The sequence below is a fragment of the Camelus bactrianus genome, chromosome 5, assembly GCF_048773025.1.
Source record: "Camelus bactrianus isolate YW-2024 breed Bactrian camel chromosome 5, ASM4877302v1, whole genome shotgun sequence".
Taxonomy (NCBI): domain Eukaryota; kingdom Metazoa; phylum Chordata; class Mammalia; order Artiodactyla; family Camelidae; genus Camelus; species Camelus bactrianus.
Genome location: NC_133543.1, coordinates 59,768,158 through 59,789,518, shown reverse-complemented (window position 1 = coordinate 59,789,518; position 21,361 = coordinate 59,768,158). Strand labels below are relative to the sequence as shown.

The following is a 21,361-nucleotide window of genomic DNA, read 5'->3' as shown; positions in this document are numbered from 1 at the left end:
CATGAAGACATCTTGAACAAATATCTCATTTGCTGCAGTTTGTGTTTGATATTAAAGTAGCCATTAGACTAGTATCTTTCTGGTAAGTTCTGCATGTGACAGCCGGTTTTGGAGGGGAAGTCATTTCTGAAAATTCCAGTTTTATTGCATAATATATCATCCTTACCATATATTTAGAGATACAATGATGTATTATGTTTCAATGTTTACATTTACTTCATGAATATATGTCTTTTCTCCTAACATGATTGGAACTTTCTTGAAAGAACGTATCAAGTCTCAGGTTGCCTTTTTCTGTCCTCAGTATCCTTACCACAGTGTGAGTCACACAATAAGTAATCAAAAATGGTTAGTTCACAAGGTTCTGTATCAAATAATATAATTGAAGATATCCCTGGCCAAAAAGGGAAAAGTTGGAGTAAGCTAGCTAGAAAATTTATTTAGTCCTGCCCTCTATAGACTTAACCATCAGCACTATCACAATCTCCCAGCCTCTCAGCTGGACTTACCTTCTTGAAATTTTACCACCACTGGTGTTTCCCCGGGAGTCTTAAGGAGCTCTCCAAAAGGCAGTGACTGAAGATATCCATTCCCTGTTTTGAATTTTAAAAAGAAAATTTTAAAAATCAGACAAAATCTTTCTGTATTCCATGCATTTTATGTCACTGGGGCCTTGGGAGGAATTTTCACTGTAGGGCAGCTTAGATGGGATTTACCAACCATTAGAAGAAGTAAATGGCTCACACTTACTCCTTTCCTTTCTTTCTTTCAATTTCAAGTAGATGTTATGATATTAGTCAATATCTACACTATCTATGGTAGGGTCCTATGGTAGATTCAGAGTTCTACAAATCAGGCAGAGAAACAAAATGGCAGGTGGTATTTGACAACAAAGAAATGTAATGAATCCCCAAGTATGCCACAGATCTTCAACTTTCCATTTATGCAACAGTCACTGAGATTTTGAATTGTGAAACTAATTTTGTGTTCTTTAAATTACCAAAATTCAGACAATTTTATGCTAAGAAGAAAATCACACAGATACACAGACACACAGAAAAACAGACAGACACACACACACACACACACAACTCCTCTGCCCATCAAATAAAGTGAAAACTTTTAAGGAGCCACCCATAAGGTCTTTGACAATCAGATATAGTACTTTTTAGAACAGCTGGTAAATGATTAAGTTCAGCATAACTGGTGTCTAGAGAAGCTTCATCAAAAACTACTTTTAACAATGCTCAGTTCCACAAAAAGAAAGAGTCTGAGAATCAAAACCCAGTTTCAGAAACGACCTTACGCCAAGAGTGAAAGGTGTTAAGCTGTTGTGCTCTGGGCACATGCCCGGGGCAGGGCTCCTGACTTTTCAAGACAGCGTGGTTTTCACTTCACTGTTTCCTGAACTGACCTAATCATGTTCTGCCTTTCCTCCCAGGAAACTTTATTTCCTTTAACTTACGTCTTTGCCCCCATCTAACTTCTGCACTCTTAGTGTATTCCCTTGCCTGACTGTTGCTCCAAATATGACACATCCTTTTCTTTTTTTTTCTCCACTGATGGAGGAGTTATTTGATTTTCATGAAAGCATGTTTTTTATAGAAAGACAAAAAAAGGTCTACGTCCTACTGTGTATTTCTGCTTCAAAAATCATTTCTGAGGACACAAGCTGCATTGGGAATGGTTGACCAGAATTCTGGGCATGACAGTATTTAAACCTCAATACTAGAGCAGTTTTCTCAGATCCTGAAATGCCAGAGTAGTACAAAGGAGACAGACATGCTCTCTGCTATCTCATGTCACCTTTTAGTCCTGAAAGAACAAAGGTAACCAAACAATAGACAATTTCTCTCAAAGTGCAGTTCTTTTGCTGACTTTTGAGTGTGAAATCTAAGTCTGGTGAAAGCAGTAGCACAGTAGTACTTGGCCTTTTAATTTTTGTTCAGCCTACAGCAAAAAGGAAGGCCATGTCTTGTTTACCTAAATTACTAGACCAGCCTCTTAACTGCTCCCCGACTTCTGCCTTTGCTTCCTTCATCCCCTCCAGTTTATTTTCCAAGAGCAGACAGAGTGAGCCTTTAAAACATATCAGATGGTCACAGACATAGAAAACAAACTTATGGTTACCAGGGAGGAAAGGGGGGCGGAGTGAATGGGGGGATAAACTGGCAGTTCAGGATTTGCAGATACTAACTACTATATATAAAATACATAAACAACAAGGTCCTAATGTGTAGCACAGGGAACTATATTCAATATCTTGTAATAGACTATAATGAAAAAGCATATAAAAAGGAATACATATATAAGCATAATTGAATCACTAGCTATACACCAGAAATTAGCACAACATTGTAAACAGACTATAATTCAATTAAAAAATTTTTTTAAATCAGATAGTTAACATCCTCACTCAAAATTCAACAGCTCTGACTCTCAGTTGGAACTAAAGCCCAAGTTTTCCACCATCTCCTCACACACTCATGACCCTTACTGTGCTGATCTCATTATCACTGCCTCAGCATCCCTCACTCTATTCCAGTCACAACAGTCTCTTGGCTGTTCCCTGGACACACCAAGCAGGCTGTAGTACTCAGGCACCTGCACGAGCGGATCCTCTGCTGGGACCACTTTTTCATAGACATCACTGCCTTCAAGACTGCTCAGATATCGACATCTCAAAGAGACCCGCCTCAACCAACCTGTAACTGATCAAAATTCTTTTTCCTCCCATTTCAGCTACCCCTCCAACTCCTTTAATCCTGATCTACTTTTCACTTGTCCATATTGCTTATTAGGTCTTTTGTATACTATCTGTTTATAATTGAGGTCTACAAAGGCAGGAATCTTTGTTCTATTCACTCAATTACCCAAAACAGTGCCTGGCATATGTGTGGTAGACACTCGATTAAATTTGTTGAATGAATTAATTAATGGTAAATTGGTTTGTATTTTTTTTCTTTGAAGATAATAAAGGTATTATCCTGGGAAGAAGAAAAAAGATATTGTTAACAGAGTAACTGCAATTCACAATTACTGAATAATAAAAAATTGTTTATTTTCTGAATTCAAACTCATGGGCTTCTGTTTGTTTTTTTCTCAAAGATTCACGGAAGACCCTCAATACCCAAAGCATAAAGGTAAGCTGTAAGGTACCAGGTGAATTTGAGTTAACAAGTGAACTGGAAATTTGGAGAACATTTTTAAATTGTCTTCATCTAAGAAAACAGACTCACATTTGCTTTCAGACTAGTTGTCTATCCACAGCTGCAAAAACATGGGAAGTAGAATTGTGGTCCAGTATCAAAATTCTCTCCAGAACTTTGGCTCAGTTTCAAAATTCTCTCCATTGTTTGGTGCGTATGTCAGTCAGACTCGTTCCTGGATCTGAAGCTTTTCCAGCAAGATGCTCTGGTCTGGGGCCTGGGACTGTGTCTCTGACTTAGACTCTTTGGTCTCTTAGTGCTGCTTTTAGTTCTCGCTTTCTAATCTCCTTGCTTTCTGGGTCTCTTGACTGTGTACACTCATACTCTGTTCCTTGAATCTTGGCTGGTTTCCGAATATTGATCTCTATCATAGATACAGAGATGTATCACCTAGATACTGCTTCTCAGAAATACTTGTTGACCAGCTGTGACAAGTTTGGACATATAGTCTCCTACTGCCAGTGCCATCAGGGACTGCTTTAGCTTCTAAAGGCCATCTTCCCCATGGTCATGTGCTTCCTTGGGGCAGCATGGACCCCATGATAGCCCAATATAGACCCACTAAGCAGCAGTTCTTGCTCCAGATGCCCTGAAGGTTGGCCAAGATATTGCCAGGCATGTATCACAAGCCAAATTCTCCCTCTGTCCAATCCTGCTCCTACCTCGTTCTCTCTCCTCCATGGGTACTGACCTCTAATAAACATTGTGTATCCCCAAACACCATCTCGGTATCCACTTCTGGAGAATTCAACTAGTAACAACTTCCAACACTCTCAACTAATAGAAATGTCAAGACTGAGAGAATTGAAGAGGTAGAAAGTGAAGCAGAATATAGATGAGCAATACTCAGGGAGAAATATATGGTACATGAGAGATTTATCTACTGCTGAAACAATGCTAATAACACATTTGAGTTCTCATTGTTCTATGTGTCCTTAGCAACAGCTCATAATACAAGAAAACTACTTTGCTTTCTTAAGACTTAGAGCCAAAACTCTCTTCTAACTCACCCTTTAGAAAATCCTCCCTTATGTTAAGTTGGTAATTCTTTTACAACAACAAAAAAAATTAAAACACATCAATTCTGGAGATAATCAAAAAATAGTTTGGGTTCTGAATGAAGACTTAGGAGAACTAAACTTACTAGATCATACAATTTATAAGAAGATCATCCTGATATTTGCATATTAACAACATCCATTTGTCAGAAATTCACTTTCAACTATGTTTTTCAGTTTGAACACAATTTTAGAATAGAATGGGCCTTTTCTATTTCTAAGATACAGTTGGTTGGTACCACCTTGTGTTGGCTGGAATCATTTACCTTTACTTCATCATGATATTTTCCTATATTATTCAAGGTAAAACTGCCTTTGATCCAATGTAGCTAATATCTAGGAGACATCTTAGCTGGATCCAAAACCATGCATAGGCACTGCCTTCCCTTTGCCTGAGGGTGAATATAGTTAGCATCTTCCAAACCCCCCTCCAGTCACCACGCGACCCTTCTGAGTGGCTAATTTCTGTGCCAAGCCCATTCGGCTTGGACCCTTATGAGAAGTTCTGAATTCCAAAGGCTGCTTGTTTGAAAATTCATGAGCTTCTCAATGATGCAGTTCCTTTTTTGGCTGCCCCACTGCTTGGTTAGTTCAGACAACAAGCTGCTTAGGGATGGATAATTTTTCCTTTTAGCTGCCAAAACCTCCAGGGGGGTTGGTATTTCACTGCTATTGTAGAATTTTCAGAAGTTTGGAAAACAGAGAATTTTATTTTTTGTTTTGTTTTGATATAGGACATTTTGACAATGGCTTTGGCAGTGATACAAAAATCTCCATGCTTGTAAACCAGAATAACATTTGCAGCCATCTGGCTTGCATGTAGCACCCTCTGAGTGAGATAGATATAAAAACAGTAAGCAATTAAGAGGTTTAAAATGGTTTTCCCATTAGTTTCTGAACTGAACTACCCATGATAAAGACATAATAGGCAATGAAAGGGTTGCTGATTCTTTGTCAGCACACTTCCCATCATGATAAAAATTGTCTGGCACTTCCATTATTTCTTAATTTCTCAACCTGCCTCCACTATCCCACTACCATGATTTACCCAGATTTCTGGACTCAGATATTCTTTTGTCCTAAATATAACATCCTTAATCATGACAAACCACAAAATCCATTGAAAGATCCACTATATGCCTAGCTATGTTTATTCTCTCTTTTGAATGTGACTAAGGTTTGATTCCAAAGAACAGAAGAAAACTCTTAAAATAGCATAATATGAATCACTACCTTTTAATTTTAAATTTCAGGTCCTAATCTTTATATGGTGAACATTAAATATTTTATCAGGATAGTTTTAAACAATGTAACACAGAAGAAAGTTTTGATTCTTGAAACTGAAAAGACATAGCTCCTTTAGCTCAGGAATTATGTCTTTTGACCACTTTAAAATTATTCAAAGGTATTTCTGACAATAGCTACACATACCAAGATATATAAATAGCACCACCACCTTGGAGTTTTATCAGTTTCCAAGATGGTAATAGGAGATCAAAGTTATCTGAAGCTCTAGAAGCAAAGTTTGAGAAGTTGTGCTGAAAGTAAATGATAAAGTGAGGCAGGATTTGAGAAGAGAGACTTACTTTCCCCCATCTGGCGTGCTTCTTAGAATCCTATTCTGCCTGCCCAGAAAACATGATCTGCTAGTAACCTGCAGAAGAGGCTTTGTGCTATCGTGCATTTTGCACATTTTACATAGAGTAACATATTTTTATGCAAGGCTTTCAGAGATTTCTCACTTAGTTGTCAAGTTCAGAAAACCCAGAGCTGGAAGAGATCAGACAGGAATTTTCCCAAACAAATTAGCATGTTGGAGGATGATGTAAATGGCAGCATGAATTTCCCCTATGCTTGGGCACGCTTTGTAGCACAGCTAAGACATTAACAAGTGATGGTTTCCTGCACTTGGGCTAGTGATTTACGAAGTTGCTTCCTGATTTAATAGAGTGCTAGAAAGGATTGTTGTTATACCAACTAAAAGAATCATAAAATGGTAATGAATGTTATGAAACTTCATGAATATTTCATCTAAAGACAGGCTGTCAGATTTATCTGGAGGTTAAAGAGAACACAGGCCATAAATCACGCTCAAGATAGAGTTGCTTGAAGTTCATAGTTGGTGAGAACTGTTTACATGTTAGGCAAGGCTATCTGTGGGGGTTTATTACCTTGGTGACATGTTAGAACCCAGTTAACCTAAGATAAAGAAAAAATCAGGTTTAAAAAAAATCAGCAAAGTCTTGTAGGAAGCATTGGGGCATTTTTGAAACAAAATTGGCTCTATTGTAATTTTCTCATTTAACATATTAAGTATTCAAAACTATAATCAATATTCAATAAAAAGGATCACAAGGCTATTAAACTGGCACAATAAAATGGAATAATGAGCACAAGAGTGTTCTTTAGCTATGCACACATAACCATCATTTATATTAAATCTTTAATATAGCATCAGTTTCAAGGCAATTTCTCATTTGGAATATTTATAGGTAGTTTAAAATTCACTACTTATTTTGTTAGATAGGTATATTTTACTTCTTCCAATACAACCCTCAAAACTCTGCTTCCCCCAGGCTACACTAATGACAGAAGTGAGATTCAGTGATGATGGGAATTTTACTCTAGCTCAGTAACTAGCTAAGAGCAAGCCCCTTAACTCTTTTAAATTAGGTTTTCCCCTCTTCCTATGTTTTTCAACGTATAAGAAATGTTATTTAAGTATAGATATAACCTTTCTGAAAATCTTTTAATTATCTGGCAGTGGAAATAGAAACCTAGCAGCTCATTCATTCATTTGATCAGTCACTCAGCATCATTTTGAGTGCTTACTATGTGATATGTATCTTGCTAGGTGATAGGGATAAAATGGTGAATAATTAAAATATGGTAGAACATTTTGCTAACTGTAGAACATTTTGCTTCAAGATGGGTACAGATAATTAAACAAGAAATTATAAAATGTGTGATGGTTGACATAATAGAAGCTGTTATGAGGGCACATAGGAGGGGTACATGCCCTAGAGTTTAGAGATCAAAGATGGCGCCTTGGAAAAAAGAATGTCTAAGGTCAGACCCACCTTAATGATAAGTAAAGACCTTGTGAAGTAGGATGTAGACTAGGAAGAAGGAAAAAACATGATCTATCAGAGGACCTGAGGAAAGCTTGTAATGGTTGAAGCATACTGAACGTGTGCTTTTTGGGCAGAGGATGGGAAGATGGGGAGGGAAGAAAAGGAGGGCATAGACCATGCCTATAAACCCTGCAAGGAGTTTGAACTTTACCCCAGGGCAATGGATTTCACTCTACCTCAGGACAATGGATTTCAGCAGTAATGACAGCATTAGATTCCCATTTCATCTTGTTTAGAGTTATATTTCTTGTTCGGTAGAGAAAATGTTTTATACTTCTACTGTTTGTACTAAAATGAAAATCAAGATTTTGATCAGATGTTTTAAAGTCAGTGACTGATGGGTTTTGAGAGTAACTTTATAAAGTGAGTGGGGAAGGGGGAATCAAATTATTTTTGTAAAAAATGTTGAACATCATCAATGCTCTTGAATAGTGGAAGAGAAGGTGATCAAATAAATACATTTCTCTAAGAACAAAGTCAGAGTGGGGTAATTACCCTGAAGAATTTCCTGATAAGAATGGAGTAGTTCCAAAGTTAGATAATGAGATCTGTTTCTGAAGGTCTTAAAAATAAAAATTGTCCTTCATTTTAAAGAAGAAAAAGTAGCTTACATTCTAAAGAAATTGTTCCCCTGAATGTCCACATCCTCATCCTGCTCAATATCCTGAATATGTTGTATTAAAATAATAACTAATATTGATTAAGAAAATACCATGTGTCAGTCCCTGTGTGTTTTACATATACTAACTTATTAAAACTCCTGAGTGTTTTACATATATTGGCTTATTTAATCCTCATTTTAAAATCTGTATAGTAAATACTATAATTATCTCCATTTTAAGATGAGGGAATTAGGCACACAGAAACAAGTTATTGTCTATGTCACACAGTCAGTGAGCTGCAGAGCTGGGATTTGAACCTAGGCAGTCAGGCTTTTAACCACAATGGCATGTCCCAGTGTTCTCAGTCATAACATATTACATAGTTACACAATTTATAGTTTTTATGGTAATAATCACTAGGAATAACAATGAAAATTATCACCAAAAAAAAAAAAACTGTTCCCATTTACCTTTGAATATTCTTTTATATCTATTTATGAGGGAGTTCATATTTCAAGGAAGAAGAAAATTCTAATTTGATTTTCTGCAAAGCAAACATACTTCTGCAGATTTGACACTTGTAACAATGTATTTGCCCATTGATTATTGATGAATGAACTCTGTGTTCTTACTGTGGTACTGGCATACAGTAAATGCACTGAACACATGACATCGCTTTTAGGAGAATAAGTAATCTTAAAAACTGTCCTTCACGGAGTATATCATACTGAACTGTCATTCACATTACTCTAAACTGAGTTATAATGTTATTATCTGGTAGATGTCACATCCTTCATTCAAAATGGAAACCGTGCTTTTAATTTCTAGAGAAAAACATCTCATGTGTTTAAGCTGATGTATAGGGCAGAATACCAAAGCCTCCCCAATACAAAGAGTCATTTGTCCAATTTTCTGACCTGCTCCATCCTAACGACTAAGGACAGCATAGGATGACAAAAGGTTTCCAGCAGAAACGGATTTATAGTCAGAATCAGTTTCCTACGTTTTCATTCATTTTGAATGAATACAAAGAATAATCTTGCTGCTAATACAAATGCAGCAAACTGAGCCATTAAATTGACAGTGTGATCTATCCCACTTCACACTGCTTTATAAGCAAAATGTATCATTCTCGGGAGCTTTCTCCTGGTTAAATAATTGTAAGAAATATATCTCTTGCCACTACTTTTATTGATAAAACACAGCATGTCATCTTAATTCATCCCTCCACTGCTGTATTTTATCATCTTCTACCGAGTGATTGGGATTCTGATCACCCTGTGTTCTGCTCTCAGATTGAAAGCCTCTATCTACTCATCTGTTATTCTTCACAAAGCAAAGCTCTGGTGTAACATCTGTTTTCCCACTGAATCTTCACCAGAGTCTCAGATGCCAGCAAGCAATAACCTTGGGGTTCTCTTAGAAATCCTCGAGGGTCCCTGCTATGTCTGGGCTTGAAGCTAACAGAATTAATGGACAAAGTGCTGTTATTTGATTTTCATTTCTGAATTTGATTTGGGGTACATGAGCTTGGTGGAGTGCTGATAATGTTTTACTGATCTTTGAAGCTAGTCATCACTTGATGAAAGGTTTAGAAGGCTGGAAGCTTTAACTGCATATCTTGAATTTTATTTTCTCTCTCCTTCCAGTGATGTTCAATTAAGCTCACATCTTAATCTTAGAACACACATAAAAATCTGTCTCGTCTCAATTAGGTATTTTTAGGAAATTTTCCATTTCTAATAACAAATGGTGATTTAAAATTTCTAGTCTGAAATTGGCATCAGTTCGAATTCTTTTGCATTTTGTGACGGAATCTGCTGAAAATTTTTTATCCATTTAGTTCAAATTGTTGAGAAAGGTTATAAATTAATTTAAATCAGAAGTAGATTTTGGTCATGACACAAGTCAAAAGAAATATATAATCTAGAAAATTTGTAAATATTGATCACTTTTATAATTAGTAATAACTTATGCTAAAAGATAAAATGTATGCTCTAATCTGGTATATCTGCTTTATATATACACATAAATACATGTATGTAAATATTTAGACATAATACTTGTAAATATATACATCATGCTAATAGAAATTTTTCAGGTTTCTTTTTCCTCAGCTTTACTGAAGTACAATTGACAAAATTGTAATATATTTAAAGTGTATATTGTGGTGACTTGATATACATACATATTATGAAAAGATTCCTTTCACCTAGTAAATTAACAGATTCATCACCTCACATATTAATTTGTGTGTGTGAGAGTTCTACTCTCTCATCAAATTTCAATTATAAGAAAATAGAATTTTAAAGTCAATATTAGCAGCAATGAGTCATTTACTGTTTCATTATCCATTACTGCAAAACTGTCCACTCAAAACTAAGCAGTTTAAAACAACGATTTTTTTTCCACAAGTCTCTCAGTTGACTAGACTCAGCTGGGGAATCCTCTGCTTCATGTGGGATTGGCTGGGGTCACTCACTCAGCTGCATTCTGCTAAAGACTGAGCTTCATCGGAAGATCCAAGAAAGCGTCACTCATATGTCTGGCACTTTGATGCTCTCCACATGGCTACTCCACATGGCTAGCTTGGACTTCCTCACAGCATCGTGGTCTCAGGATAGTTAGGCTTTTGCATAGCAGCTGGCTTTAAGAGAAATAAAGTAGAAGATGCCAGTCTCCTTAAGGGCTAGTCCTGGAATAGGCATAGCATCACTTGAGCCCCATTCTATCAGGCAAAGGCAGTCAAAGGACTAGCTCAAAGTCAAGGGTAAGGGATGGACTCTACCTCTTGATTGGTAGAGTGACATGAATATAGAAGAAAGGCAGAAATTAATGGCCATCTTTGGAGACTATCTAGAGCACTTTCCTAAATTTAAATTTCAAGGATCTATTTTTAAAATTAGAGTGGAAGTACTCTCAGCCTTCTTCATTACACTAGACAATAATTAATTTTCCCAAACTATTAGTCTGTCTAAAGCCCTTGAAATCCCATATGTTAAAAAATTCACAAATTAATCTGTGATGCAATCCTGAATATTTACTAATTTTAACACTGACATCAAACCTCATATTTCAGTCTTACTGTCTTTCCCTCACTGTGCTTCCATTTTTACTAGTCTTTTCTTCATTAGTTTACATTTTCCCCTACAATACAGTTTGAAACCAAGCAGAAAATAAAAACTGAAGTCAAACTTATAATGTGTTTACACATGTGACCCACTCAATTTGGTCAAATCCAATCATCCATCCAGAAGGTCAATAGGCATCATGGATCCTGAGAAGTTGCCAGGCAGTGTTTCCATCCACCTCACTCAAAGTACCTTCAGTTTTCAATTATCCACACCAGTGGTTTTCCCCATTGACAGGAATAACAAGAGATGACTTTACATTTAACAAGCGTTTAATAAATGTTAGTCACAAAATATCATTTACAAATATATCAAAGATAGTTATCCTCGTTCTTTTGTGTAAAAACACTGATCAAGACCCCAAAATATGCTAGGTATTGGAAATATAAAGGCATATGATCTCCTTTGCAAAGTTTCAGAAAGCTAGGGAAAAAAATGCTTCCTTAGGTTTCTGGTTTTGCTTTAAAAAAAAATCTTTAATTTAATAATATGAAACAATATAACCTATCCTCAAAGTTTCCATTTATAAGGGTTTCAGTATTCTCAAGTGAGATTAAGCCAAATAAAACTACTGGATTGAAACAAGGATATTTAACAATTAAAGGTTTCTAAAATAAAGACACAGGATTATTTTAGTGAGTTTTCTCATCTGCAGATCAGAGATTTGAGGGACATAACTCTGACACAGAAAAGTCCTCTGTAGGTTTCTACAAAATGAGAAAATCAGCTCCCACAAGATATGAGTGATACTTGGAGGGTTTGGTTTATTGTTAATTCAATACATATTTATTGGGCACCTACTAAGTGCCAGCTTTGTGCTGGGTATACAATGGAAAGCAAAAAAGATTCAATCTCTACTTTCACAGAGCCTCCTGTCTAGTGGTAAATATAGACATGCAAGTGGCTACAATCTCACATGGTCTATTTTAAAAGTAAGTAATACACTCACTGGGAGGACACAATAGGGTCCTCTAGTCCAGGACTGGGGGATCAGGAACAGTCTCATTAAAAAAGGATAAGTATAAATGGGTTAAATGAAAGTTCGCAGGGTGGAGAAGAAGAGTGTCCCAGGCAGAGGGAATAGAATGTGCATAGGTCCAGAGTTAAGAATGGATGTTCTCTTCTGGGAATTGAACATTCTTTCATCCAGCAGAAACACTATTGTGAGAGGAAACTGTTAAATGAGAGTGCAGCTTCAGCAGCAATCCTACCAATTTCTGAGAAGTGGGAAAGGAGGATTTTAGTTATGTAGGTCCATTAACATCCATATTCTAAAGATTTCCATTTATAGATCACATTGTGTACATGTTTAACTTTGACAAGCATATGTGTATGTATTTAAGTGTATCACACACGCACACACATAAAAGAAAGGGGAAGAAAATACATCAACATGTTAACCATGCTGGATGGTAGGATAACAGATGATTTTTTTCTAAATTTGCCACTTTATACTTTTTTTGTAGTTTCAAAATTTTATACATTACCACACACAAATAGTATACTTAACAGAAAAACAACATTGCTTAAATGGAACATAACATCTGAATATAACTACAAATGATGTCTCTGAACCTTTTCGTCAGTCCTCTGTTTCTAACGGACACTTTCTATGCAAGTGTTCTTTCTGATTTTTAATAAGAAATGCTTTGTCTTTGGAGTCAGTTGAATTGAGTGAGTAACTAACTTTAGAATATTAAGAAACATAGAAAAGTATACATTTCAACCATGTTCCCTACTCATAGAACATAATCTTTAAGTTTGGTAAATATATTTTATACATATTTCATATATATTTTCATATAAATACATATATATGTGTGTGTGTGTGAGAGATTTGAATCCAACACAGCACAAATTATTTTGAGCATGCTATACACATCCTGAATATTGCTAAAATCCATCTGTTACACAAAGCACCTCTAAACTTCCATAAGACATAAATAGAAGTTAACATTTTTCTAATTCTAAGTTTTCTGTTCCTTAGTCACCCCCTACAAGGTTTTCCCCATTATTTATTTGTAAATTCTACATATCAAACTCAAATCCACAAGATCATCACATGATTTGGAATTTAAACTCAGAGTGGACAGGAAAACAAACTTGCGTTTAACCTTGTATGTATGGGTGAGACCACAGAAGATGCACACAGAATAAATGCATCTGGTGACAACTGCAATAAAGATGGTGAGAGTGATGCATGTCCTCGAAAAGCAATAAAAATAAAAAGTGCTTTGTCTTCCTGGTTCCATATCTCAGAGCTGAGTTTATGCCATTTTCCATAATTCCAGGCATGACTGTCAACATGGAAAGTGAATAATCTAGTCTAAGCTCACATACAGATCTTCAGAAGCCCCTGGCATATTCAGAATATTAAAATTCACGACAATTTGTTTACTTTAAAGAAACTCTCACTTGGTTATCAAACATGAAATGTTTTATAGCTCAGATGTTAAAAAAAAAAGGCAGAAACCCTAATATGCCTGAATTATTAATTATCAGTTTACAGTTTAAGTCCTTACTTGGCAAAACAATTCACTTTTCAAAGATTGTTATACCAGGTCTTAGGCACAGCTAGAACAAACATTTGTGTTTGTATTAAATCTGGCTATTTCCACATATGCTCACTGTGACTTTAGGAATAGAGCCATGGGGAGAAAGGCCAGCAGTCACTCACTCACATTGTGCTGATAACAGCCATTTGGGTTGGTAGGCTAGCTGTGTCAAAAGACACACTAATATTAATATTTATAACTTGCCTTTCTCCTGCCTTAAATCTACTGAAGATATTGTCATATTTATCTTTAGGTTATTCTTGTAAGGACACAAGCACCAACTTTAAAAAAAAAAGGAAAAAAGAAGAAAATGTTAAGAAGGTTTTCACACTACTGCTCACATGGTATAGTTCCAATTAAGAAAAATATCATGGGTATTTGAAGTTCCCAAACTGATATTCCCTGATTGGATAAGAAAAAGTGTTCCAGTTATGTAATTTATGCACAGCTGCCACCAAATCAAAAGTGTGATGAGATTTGCAGATACTAACACTATATATACAATAGAGAAACAACTTTATACTGTATAGCACAAGAAACTATATTCAATATCTGGTAGTAACCTATAATAAAAAAGAATATGGAAATGAATACATGTATGCATATGTATGACTGAACTATTATGCTGTACACCAGAAATTGACACAACTGACTACACTTCAATTAAAAAAAAAGTATGACTTATAGACTAAAAGAAGAAAGAAGACTGACCACATCTAAAGGAGACTGATTGGATTTGCAGCAACACTGTTGCCCTATTCTCCCACAGTAGGACATCTTGTTCCAGTCCTTTAATGTCTAGGGGAGAAAACAGCAGTGGGTCACTGAATGCCTGGTAACTGGAGAGGCTAAAGGGATCTGGGGGTTTATCTGCACCGTTTCCCTGCCTTGAAGCAGACCACCACCCAAACTATGCTGTGAATGGTACAGACACAAGTAGTGGGACAGGCGACTTTTAGTGATAGATTCTAATGAATCCAAACCCTTGTGTTCAACGAATGTGTCTTAATGCTTAAAATTACATTTTTGTATGTCATTCTTAGAAATGGAAAAAAGAATACCTCTAAGATTTCCTTCCCTCCCTCCTTCCTTCCTTTTTGATTTTCTAAACTAAATAAACTTCATTCCTTTGTAAAATCTTTGGGACAATTCACCAGAAAATCATATTTTGTGTTCAACAACTTGGCTTACCCAATAAAATCTGCAAGTAATAGAAAGGGCACAGGGGCCACAGGAAGTGAGCTCAGATGCTCTCAGATGGAGCAATGCAAGCTTCAACCAGTCATGAGGCCACTTGTAAATAGAAAGATGCAGCCTAGAAATTGTAGAATAACAAACGATTTCAAACAATGGATCAAAGAGAAATACATAACATTCACGTGAGGCATGAGTCACAGAAGTCACTCTCAAACTTTTGTGTGCCTTAGAATAACCTAAAGCATTAATAAACATGCCCCAGAGATGGAGCCGAGGAACCTGCATTTTTAACTAGCACCAAGGTAGTTCTGAAGCAATTGGTCTATGAACCACACTTCAGGAAACACGAAGTAAGAGTACATATTCTACTCCTAAGAAAAATCTATACTAGTCATTTTAAATAGTCATTCAAAAATGCCCTATGCCCAGAATTTAGCAGAAGCCAGGGCAGAAAACAAGGTAGACAATAGCCTGCCCTCTTGGAACTTCTACTCCTATCTGTTGAACACAAAAAATAGGAAGAAAAAAATGGCCATATATAAGAAACCTTGGTAATTTTTATTATATGTTTCATTCCTGATTTTGCCTTTCAATATGCTTTACACAGTATAAACTTTAAACAATGATAATAGCTTAGAAAAAAATTTACTTCATAAAGTTTTAAATTCATATCCAGTGATATGTCTCCAGCGATGAAGAAAATATAGTAAAATATTTCATTAGGGCCTCATTAAATATTACAATAATTTAGAATTCTACTCAGAGATAACAGGCTAGAAAAGTCGCTATACTAAAATAAATCAGGCTGAGCTGAGCTGCTTCACTTGGTCTTCACATTGGGCTAAATTGGTGGGTGTGGAATCATGGGATTTGGGTAGGGGCTTTCATGAGCTTGGATCATGTCAGGTTGGGGCCCTTAACAAATTGATACCTAGGGAAAGAGTACTGACCACTCAAGAAGTCTGGTGGTTATCTAGTCAATCTTGACCTCTAGACACTTTCAGGTGAGCTGGGGGCACTAAATTTTAAAAACCTAGACAACAATAATACCCAATAATGGGATAGAGAAAAAAATTACTTTAGGAATTCCACAAAAGAAGAGATTAGCACAGTCTGGGATAGGAGAAAGTGTCTCGTGGAATAAACAACTCAAAATAGGCACTAAGAGATAAACAGAATCTAATAGCTAGAGGGGTATCTACTATGAACATAGTATGAGTACCAGAGGAGGGACTAAAGTAGCCTGAAAGGAACTAATAATTTTGAAATAGCAGGAAACAACATTAGACGGAAAGAATCAGCCTAGATAAGAGCAGGCCTTAAAATGCAGATCAACTGAAATAATTACAAATTTATTAAAGTGAAGATTCAAACAGATGTTGCTAGCACTGGATTTGTAATTCCCATCATTATTCTGATACCATATAAATCCTGGAATATAAGCTTGGAATCATGGCCAAAAAACTATTATAACAGGCAAATGCATTGCAAGTTGTCCTACATATCTGTTTGGCTAATAGAACATTCATTCTCTTATATATGGCCCAGAGCTGGGAAGGAAATTTTTCTGTTCATAATGAATAAAGTTTTCCATATATTAGAGAGTGCACACATCCCTAGAAGTACGTCTACTCATACATGAGGGAATTTGAAAAGCCAGTGAGCATATCCAACCCTCTCTGACAGAAAAATTATATAACTATGACATCTTGCATACAAATTCAAATCCTTAATGCCAAGGCACTTGTATTTGAATTTCATGTGTTTGAAGAGATGAATACCGTGTGTTCACAGATTCTTTTTATGTTTTTAGAGAATAAAATGGACCACAAATCTATCCACATTCCTTAATTTTTACGAAAGAGATTCTTTGTAAAGATAAAGGACTTTATTTTGTTTCAGAAGTTACCCAGCAAAGATTTTCATTTGATTGTAAACTATTACCAAATGTTTCAGGGCACTTTAGAAATATATGGCCCTAAGAGATAAGAGGTAAAGGGAAATAAGAAGAGAAATGTGAATAGTCATGCATGGACCTATCCTAAAAGAATTTACAGTCTCCAAAGGGAAACGAGATACACACACACAAACACACATTTATACACACTATAAAGTAAAAGGTGATGAATATACAAAGATGAAGCAGGAGGATGTACACAAAAAGTATGGACTTTAAAGTCAACCAGCACTGGATCTTATTTTCAGTTCTGCCAGTGTGACTTTGGACAAGTTACTTAAACAATTTGATTTAATTTCCTTTTTTGTTATAGAATGGGTATAATGGTGCATACCTTATATAATTGTTATGGTGGCTAAATAAAGTAACAGGTGTATGTCATGTAATTCAGTGCCTAAGCCCAAGAATCTGCTCTATACTAGTGACTGTGGTCACTATAAGAAAAGAACTAATAAGATTCCATCAAGTTTCAGAGGAGGGAGAAATAATTTTAAGAAACATTATAGAGATAAAATTTATAAAACTTGTGGGAGGTTAAAACTTATTAGAGAGAAGGGGAAGGGAGGCAAGACTGATGAGTTTTGATGACAGATATGTTAAAGTGGGGCGGTGGCGCCATACATAAAAATAAAATCAAGAATGCAGGAGGATGAGGAGATTAACCAATGATGGGAATTGCTGTTAACAGAAAAGGACATCAGTGTTCTTTACTTGTCTTGCATTTAACAAGGGACTTTTATGATGTTTAGAAAGAGGAAGAACATGAAAGTCCTTTTCCCATGGGTCTCTTTTAAGTAATTTAAATTAACACGTTCAGCAAAAGTGCTTGGTACTATATGAAATGTACTTCTATAAAACTTCTCTTGCACAGGCCTCCTCGGATCATGCAGCACAGCTGGTTCGGAATTACCTGGTTGTGCAAGAAAATGACAGATTTGAAAAATCTGGCTGTTGAGAAACAAATCTTATTGTACCCACCAAACCAAAAATGAATGCAAAATTTCAAAATCTTCCACATTAAAAGAAAAAAAGAGAGTCTTCAAATATAAGTTGATGTAAGCTCAGTTTAGAAGGTATCTGAATGATGAAATCCTCTATTACATGAAAAGATCTACAACAAACAGAAGAACCCTCAGGTGGTTTCACAGAGCACAAGTGATTTTCAACTTGGTAACCTACAGGAATGCTTATAAAGGAGTAAAAGGATGTTTCTATTCCTTGCGGGTAGGCTCTTCTTGGTCTATATCTAAATGCTTCATATATTTTGCATTCTTTAATTTTTCTTCAGAGGAGATTAGCACACTATTTAGAAATTATTCAAAATGTAAAGTTACTTTACAGTGCTTCTTCCACTGTGTTAATAGAGAAAACACTCATGTCTGAACTGACCTTAGTAACACATCCAGGAAATAAATGAATTGACTATGATTGTATGAACAAGTTTTCCCACAGGTAGATGGCTAACAAGGTTGACTCTGCCAGGTCACAGCAAATAAAGACAGATCTTAGAGCAGACTATTTAACTTCTGGAAAAAGAGATCACCTTTTTAATAAAATACTGCATTTGTTTAGTTCTGGATTTCATCCTAAAGTAAATACTACGGTTTTCTTGTTTTTGGCTTTCATAAAAGTGATATGCATAGCCTTTCCAACTGTAGTTTTCTGGTTAGAATTCTGAAGCTGTCTAGAACCCTACTTCTTCCATACTTAAAAATGAAGTAATAAAGTCATGGAGCACAAATCCATGAAACTACAGGGTATAACCCTCCAACAGGTACTAAACATCCTTTGGGAATGTGGCTCTATAGGAAACTTCTACCCAAGGGAAAAAAAAATCCCTTATCTCAATCAGTGTGTTGAAGACAGTCTTTCATCTTTTGACTTAACATTCATTAGTTCCTTTTTAGTACAGAATGTACAAAAACAAAAATAAAACTGTCCATAATCCCACAGCACACATCAACTCTGGTGATATTAGAAACAGAAAAAACAAGATGAATGATACATGAAAGAGGTGAGAAATTTCAAATACTATGGAAAGTTATGAACTTAAAGTCTCCTTCTTGTCCCCAGTTCCAAACCCTTTCTGCAACGGGGAACACTGTAAACAGTTTCTTGCACATCCTCCAAGTAAATAATTGACATATCCAGTATATTAATCTTTAAAAATCTTCAGACCAAATAATTATACAAAACAATTATTGTATGTCTTGCATTTTTTACTTAATATACTTTGGAGATCTTTCCTAATGAGTATATATAAGAAACCTGTTCTGTTTCTTAAAGAGCGAGCCAGGTAGTATCTCCAAGTGCATGAGTAGGAATTAGTTAACAATGTCCTCAACTGGTGGACATTTAGGCTGTGTCCAATTTTGTTTCATTTTGTTTTTCAAATACAAATAATGCAGTGATAAACACACTGCACATAACTTGAAGAATGATCGTGAGCATATGCATAGGAAAAATTTCCTAAAAGGGAATTGTCTGGAAAATACTATTTTCACTTAAATTTTTCATAGATATTACTAAATTTTTTTCCAAAATATAAGGCCAGTTTACACTCCTCATGTCTGTATGAGACTGCCTACTTCCTCCTGCCTCACCAAATTTCACAAAAAGATGTTGTGGTCCTAACCCCCACTATTTGTGAATATGCTTTTGCAGATGATCTAATTCAGATAAAGTTGTTAGAGTGGGCTCTTATCCATTACGACAGTGTCTTTAGGAAGAAAGGAAATTTGACAAGAGACAGACAAGCACACAGGGAGAATGTCATGTGAAGATGGAGGTGGAAATCAGAGTGATGCAAAAGGAATGCCAGGGATGTGGCTGCCTGTGAACCACCAGAATCAAGGGGAGAGGCATGGAGCAGATTCTCCCTCACAGCCCTGAAAGGAAACCAACACTGCCCACACTGTAAGCAGTTAGGGTACGGGGTCCCTGGAAAGACAGCCAGGCATGGCTTTCTTGACAGAAGAGAAGCCATTTTTGGCCTAAGTCATCCTGTGATCTAAGCCTGACCACAATGCTTGCCCTTGAAAGGTCTTGGTAATCAAGATCTTAAGAAGACAAAAGAATGCAGAAACAAATGACTGTTATCAGGCAAGAGAAGTAACAATAATGTGTGTCTCCTTTTCACTATTTTAGTTTTCCCATTTAACTTTATTACTTAGTACTTCTACAAAACACTAAATAATAGGGCTGATAGTGATACCAAGCAGGATCCTGAGGGCCTCCCACCCCCAACCTTTGCCTTGTTTATAGAAAAGCTAAAGTCTCCCAAGGCCTCCCTGAATCATAAAAGAGCAGTTTAAGCAGTTAATGACTGGGACAATGGAGTCACAGATTCACTTTCTGATGCATATTCCTAGTTGTTTTACAGATAATTGCATGATGACCAGATCTCTTCCCTAGCCTCCCCTTCAATAATCTCACAAACTGTTACCAAGCAGCCTCATCAGGCTGTTGCCCCCAGCATTATACCCCTGGCCCTCCCTTGAATAGAAACCAATTACTCTTATCTAAGTCTCAGGAGGCAGCTGCAAAGAATACTGGTTAGAACCAACTGAGCTCAAGATGGTGGAGGACTTGACTTCCAGTGGACCTTATGTCCCATTATATGCTCATTATAATGTACTGGTGTGCTAAATGATACACCCACCAGCACCAAGATAGTTGATGATTACCATGACAACAACCAGAAAAGCCCATACTAGGACAGAAGACAAGGCGATTGGCTCTGTAACACCCAGAAGGAGGACATGATGGCAGAAGCCTCCCGTAAAAGTCCATGTGTCCTGAGCTGCAGCTGGAGATGCCTCGACTGGCCATCTTGGCTGATAGCTCCCCTCTCCAGTACCTTTCCCCCTACTCAAGTGCTTTCTTTCCTTTTCCTCTCCTGAGCAATAAAGCAGCCATTCACTTTATCTGTCTGCCTCTGCTGCAAATTCTTTCACAGTCAGTGGCAAGACCCATTGGTGGGTTTCAATTTAGGGGGTCTCTCTGCTAACAATAGGTGTTCTCCTTTTCTCATTTCTGATACTAAAGGGATTCTTTTATCATTTTTCTATTAAACCCCAACTCCAGGAAGGAAATGGAGAATAGATAAACTCTAACATTTGATTCTCAGATTCTACAAGCTTAACATTAATTTTAAAACACTTGCTTCATATGGTCATTATGCGAATAAAATTATGATACATTTAACAGGCCTGAGCCACAGTAAACATTTAATATATGTTATACACTTCTCTCTCCTGGAAAATTTTAGATTTTTAAAAATAATTTTAGATACCTATTTAAGGAGAACATTATTTTTATTTAAGTAAAAATTATTTTGGACCCAAAATATTTAGGAATAATTAAATCATCACATATTTATTATGTTGCTTTTATAAGCAAGAAATTCTGAAAACTCTGCATTGCAACTTCCACAGACTTTCTTACCCTATCTCTTGACTATAAGGCAGCTGCCTTATATCAGTTTTTCAGTACACAAACTACTACATGGCCTCCTAT

The 21,361-nt window shown here is 36.2% G+C and overlaps 1 long non-coding RNA gene across 1 annotated transcript in view; it reads right to left on the bottom strand.

Moving 5' to 3' along the window:
* LOC141577722 (uncharacterized) overlaps nt 1-21,361 on the bottom strand; it is a 556,628-nt gene that overhangs the window by 407,353 nt on the left and 127,914 nt on the right. The window contains exon 2 of the long non-coding RNA XR_012507068.1: nt 510-593. This is a non-coding gene — a long non-coding RNA (uncharacterized LOC141577722). The remainder of the gene's footprint in view (nt 1-509; nt 594-21,361) is intronic.